The sequence below is a fragment of the Bos grunniens genome, chromosome 18 (genome assembly GCF_055505025.1).
Source record: "Bos grunniens cultivar Pamir isolate PY7600 chromosome 18, Bosgru_T2T1.0, whole genome shotgun sequence".
Taxonomy (NCBI): domain Eukaryota; kingdom Metazoa; phylum Chordata; class Mammalia; order Artiodactyla; family Bovidae; genus Bos; species Bos grunniens.
The window spans coordinates 46,407,886-46,413,885 of NC_141182.1; positions in this window are offsets into that span (position 1 = coordinate 46,407,886).

Sequence of the window (6,000 nt, forward strand, 5' to 3'; positions counted from 1 at the left end):
GCAAAGATCACCCTCCACCTGTCACTGCTAATGATCCTTCTCAAGGTGTCTGAAGCAACCTAAGACTCCTAGGTTCATATCACTCTTGCACCAAGTGGTGTCTCTCCCTTGCTGGGACTGATCAATCATCAGAGAGACTAGGAGGGGCCTGAACTCCTTCAGACTAACCAGCAGCCAGATGAGAATTGGCTTCCTCAACCCTAACACACAACCTCCAATCAATCAATAGAAGTAGAATGATAGAATATTCTAGGATAGGAGGCGGGGTCTGTCTGGTCTCCATGGTAATCCCTGGCAGATTGGAGTGAGGGACAGGCCGTATGCTACCTTAGTAGTGCCAGACCCATGTGCCCTAATGGAGGTGAGGGGGGCAGGGAGAGAATTTATGGGGTGACAGGAGGGAGAACGAGAGTTAGAGGGAGTGGGGAATGGAGGCTCAAGGAGGGCTTCGTTAGAGGGCAGAGAGGGTGTAGAAAATTATTCAAGGAGAATGGATTTTGGAGAACTGGAAGCTTGTAATTAGTGGAGGGAGAAGGAATTCAAAGGATCACCAAGCTCGTTTTAGAGGCAGAGAGAAGGTGTTAGGAGGAACAGGTTAGGTCTTTAAAAGAGGACAAAGAAGAGGCTATAAGTGGACAAGGAAAGGACTTAGAGTTTATATTTGCTCAAATAACATCTTAGCGGAGCCAAGTGAGAGGATATGGGCGTGGGGGAAAGGGAGGAATTTATAGGTGAACAGTAAGGGTCATGACAGGACCGTGACAGATGCTTAGGGTCAAAATGAGTGGTATTATTATAAAAGGGACAAGCAGAGAGCTATTAAAGACATTAGAAGTGTCGTAGGGTGAGAGCTTTTAGGGGGACAGAGGAGGTTTCACACATGAAAAGTGTGTTAGTGTTGAGTGAGGGTCTTCTTAGTAGGGTGGTTTATAGGGACAAAGAGAAGGTTGCTTGGGGGACAATAAGAGTGTTAATGGAAACAAACTGGAACAGTGGGTCAGTCAAGGTACAAGGAGGTAGAGTGAGAGTCCTCAGAGTCAGTAGGGACTTTAGGGGAACAGTGGAAGGGGTCAAGTGAGACATGCTGTAGAGAGGAGCAAAGTAGTCACAGAAGACAGGGAGGAGCTTATAGGAGATGGAGAAAATGTTACAGAGAACAGAGGGGTTATAGGGCATGGGGTCGGGAGGAGAGAGGGTCTGGGAGTTATGGCATAAAGGTATTTATTAGAGTGGGTAATAAGGTTTGAAGGAATACGGTGTGAGTTAGAGGGAATCAGTGAGAATTTTAGAGTGTCAGTGAAGATTTTATAGGGATCAAGGACAGTCAAAGAAGTTACAGGGAATAGTAGGGTCCAGAAGCCACGCTGAGCCATCACTCACTGCCTCACACCAGGAATCTGAAAGTGTCTGACGAGGCCCCCAGTGACCACCTCTTGCTGGCGATCTTGGCCTGTCTCCTGTGCTGTCCTTTAGGCACTGCAGCCTTGTCCTGTTCTTCCCAGGTGGGAATGTGCGTCATGTCAGTCCTCACCCTCCCCTCCCTCTCCACGCTGGCCCTGACCCTGAACCAATCTCATCCATGTTCTCCATCCTGTTGGCTCAGACCCCACCCTGAGTCCTTGCAGCGCCTTCACCCCTCCACACCCCCCACAGTAACCCTTTTAAGCCCATCTATCCCTGTTCTGTCTCTCCTCCCAGACTCAGACAAGGCGCCACAACCATAGGAATGAACAAGCCTTGGCAGCCAAGACCTCCCACATAGTCTTCAGTTTTGCACTAGCGGGAATTATTGTGGCATGCATCACTGCACTCAACAGCTGGATTATATTAATAATAGCCACTTTTAAATGGTGACCTCATCTCCAGCTCATGAAGAAAACTGCCAAAATATACAACAGTTATTAACCTAGGCTCCATATGGGCCAATGTCTGCTGTGCCAGGAGTTTTAACCTGAAGCACCTTGAGGTGGTTGACGGAGAAAGGAAGTGATAAGTCAGGCCAGAGCTCAAACCAACCCTGGAACCCTGCTGAGGGGTGGGGCTCATGGGAGACAGTGTAGGGCACTGTTTCCCGAGGGCAGTCTCCCCTCCTGCCCAAGTACATGCCACAAACTTGTTTATGTCCACCAAGGGCCTTGACTGAGCTGCCTGACTTTGGGGATACAGCATTCAACTTCAAATCAAATCCCCACCCTCTCAGAACTTATAAACCAGGGGGGAAGACATATCACCAGATAGTGACCATCCACAGTGGACCTATCTGTAATCAGGGAAATCTAGTAGGGGATAAGTGAGGCTGGACTTAATCCGGGTACTTGTCGTCTATCAGAAAACTAGGGAATCAAGCATCTGTGAGTGAACTGGCTAGAATTCAAGTCAGGTAGGATTGTAGAGAGTTCCCATAACAGTTACAGTTGCCTCCTCCTTTTTCCACCAACACCATTGCTTGTGATTTAGGCATCATTCAACAATGCTTCCTGCTGCTGCTGCTGCTGCTAAGTCACTTCAGTCGTGCCCGACTCTGTGCAACCCCATAGACGGCAGCCCACCAGGCTCCCCCATCCCTGGGATTCTCCAGGCAAGAACACTGGAGTGGGTTGCCATTTCCTTCTCCAATGCATGAAAGTGAAAAGTCAAAGTGAAGTCACTCAGTCGTTTCCGACTCTTAGCGACCCCATGGTCTGCAGCCTTCCAGGCTCCTCCGTCCATGGGATTTTCCAGGCAGGAGTACTGGAGTGGGGTGCCATTGCCTTCTCCGAATGCTTCCTGAGCATCTACTATTTATCAGCCATGATAACAGGAACTAGGAATGCAAAAGAGCAAAAGAAATCATACTCCTTTCTGATGGAGCTTACAAACAGAGCTCTAAATAAACAAGATAGTTACAGGGAATGTAAATGCTATGGAGAAAAATAACACAGTGTAATAAGCTAGAGCAGTACCAGTACCGGTCCACTGACTGTTAATGTTAATTACAACAAGCTAGGCAGAAATTTACAGTAGGTGCATTGAAATTTACAGCAATTTGACAGTGTCATGGCCTCCAAGTACAAGATCAAGAGTTCTGTCCTCTTGAACAAAGTATTACCCAAAAGGATCAATACATGACAGACTGGAGACATATGAAACAGATTCAATGCCACAATCAAAACTAGTTTGAGATGCACTGGGCTAGTGGGCACCAAGGTCTAGAAAGTATACTGTTTAGAGTCATGCTAGAGGCTGTAACAAATAAACCCCCTCAAGTCAAGGGCTCACAAGATACAAGTTTATTTCACATTATCACAACCTCAAAATGTGGGCATTTCAAGTGACCCACATATAGTTCACAAATCCCATCTCCTTCTGCTTGGTGATTCCACCATATCCAGAGGGCTCAGAATCCTTTGAACTCAGGCAGATAAAACAATAAGACATTTGCTTTTTAATTTTATTTATTTTTGCCTGTGCAGGATCTTCATTGTTGCACATGGGCTCTCTCTACTTGTGGTGCGTGGGCTTTTCATTGCAATGGCTTCTCTTGTTGCAGAGTAGGGGCTCTAGGGCATGCGGCCTTCCGTAGTTGTAAAGCACAGGCTGAGATGCCCTGTGGCTTGTGGGATCTTCCTGGACCAGGGATAGAACCCATGTCCTCGATCTTGGCAGGTGGATTCTTAATCATCTGACAACCATAGAGGTCCTCCACCGGCTTTTTTAAATCCCTGGCCTGAAAGTGAACACTTGTACACTGTTGGTGGGAATGTGAACTTGGACAACCACTATAAAACACAGAATTGAGGATCCTCAAAAATATAATTTAAATATTAACTATGATTGTCTATAATATGATGCAGCAATTTCACTTTTGGGCATATGTACAAAAGAAATAAAATCACTGCTTCAAAGAGATATCTGCTCTCCCTTGATCATTGCAGCGTTATTCACAATAGGCAAGATAAGGAAACAACTCAAGTGTCTGACAATGGATGAATGGATGAAGAAGATGTGTTATATGTACAGAAATGAATATTATTAAACCTTGAGAAATATGAAATTCTTCCAATTAAGACAACACAAATGGACCTTGAGGGAATTACTATAAGTGAAATAGGTCAAATCAGAAAAATATAAATACTGTATGGTATCATTTATATATGCTGCTGCTGCTAAGTCGCTTCAGTCGTGTCCGACTCTGTGCGACCCCATAGACGGCAGCCCACCAGGCTCCCCCGTCCCTGGGATTCTCCAGGCAAGAACACTGGAGTGGGTTGCCATTTCCTTCTCCAATGCATGAAAGTGAAAAGTGAAAGGAAAGTCGCTCAGTCGTGTCCGACTCTTAGCGACCCCATGGACTGCAGCCTACCAGGCTCTACGGTCCATGAGATTTTCCAGGCAAGAGTACTGGAGTGGGGTGCCATTGCCTTCTCCGATCATTTATATATAGAATATTTTTTTAAAAAACATAGAAACTGAAAATAGAATGAAGGTTGTCAGGGGCTGGAAGGTAGGGGACAAGCTGGTAAAAAAAAAGTAGAAAATTTCAGTTGTAAGGTGAATTTTGTCTGAAGGTCTAATATATAACATTCTAACTATGGTTAACAATACTGCATTTTGTACTTAAAATCTGCTAAGAAAGTAAATCTTAAGCATTCAACACTCCCCCAAAACAATCAAGAGGTAGCTGTGTGAGCTGATAGATGTGTTAATTAATTTGATTATGGTAATAATTTTACTACCAACATGATACAAATGAACAATCATAACAAAACAGAAAAAGAATCATAGATACAGAAGGGGGTGTGGAAATAAGTGGAATAGGTAAGGGAAAACTAAGAGGTACAAAGTCCTAGTTAAAAAATAAATGAATCACATTTATGTACAGCATGGGGAATATAGTTAGTAGTAACGTAATATTTTTTATGGTGATGGATGATAACTAGACATCACAGTGATTATTTTGTTCTGTATAGAAATATCAAATGATAATATTGTGCACCAGGGATAGGTCAATTATACTTTAAACAAGCTCATAAAAAAAAGGGAGACCAGATTTGTGGTGACCAAAGGAAGGGAATTGGGGAGGGGATATTGGATGAAAGTGGTAAAAGGTATGAACTTCCAGTTATAAGACAAATAATTACTGGGATATAATGTTGTTGCTGTTGTTCTGTTGCTCAGTCATCTGACCCTCTGCGACCCCATGGACTACAGCACACCAGTCTCCTCTGTCCTTCACTATCTCCCAAACTTTGCTCAAACTCATGTCCATTGAATTGGTGATGCCAGCCAACCACCTTATCCTCTATTGTCCCCTTCTCCTCCTGCCTTCTGTCTTTCCCAGCATCAGGGTCTTTTCAAATGAGTCAGCTCTTTGAATCAGGTGGCCAAAGTATTGGAGCTTCAGCTTCAGCATCAATCCTTCCAATGAATATTCAGGACTGGTTTCCTTTAGGATGGACTGGTTGAATCTCCTTGCTGTCCAAGGGACTCTCAAGAGTCGTCTTCAACACCACAGTTCAAAAGCATCAATTCTTTGCTGCTCAGCTTTCTTTGTAGTCCAACTCTCACATCCATACAAGACTACTGGAAAAACCATAGCTTTGACTAGATGGACCCTCAAGGCACTCCTGCAATTGATCAGTCACCAGAGAGAGTAGGAAGAGCCTGAGCTCCTTCAGACCAATCAGCAGCCTCCTGAGTATTTGGCTTACCCTAGTCATCACACACAACCTCTAATCAGCCAATAGAAGTAGAAAGATAGACTAGGAGGCGGGGCCTGCCTGGTCTCCATGGTAATCTCTGGATAGTGAAGGAAAGGCTCTATGTAGCCTTGGTAGTACCAGATCCAGTTGCTCTAATGGGGTGTTTGAAAGGGCAGGGAGAGAATTTATGGGGTGACAGATGGGAGGAAGAGAGTTAGAGAGGGTGGGGGAAATAAAGTGGGGAGGTTTAAAAAGGGACAGAGACAGTTTTATAAGTAAAGAAGTATCTAGAGGGAGCACAAGTTTAGGAAAGCATGGA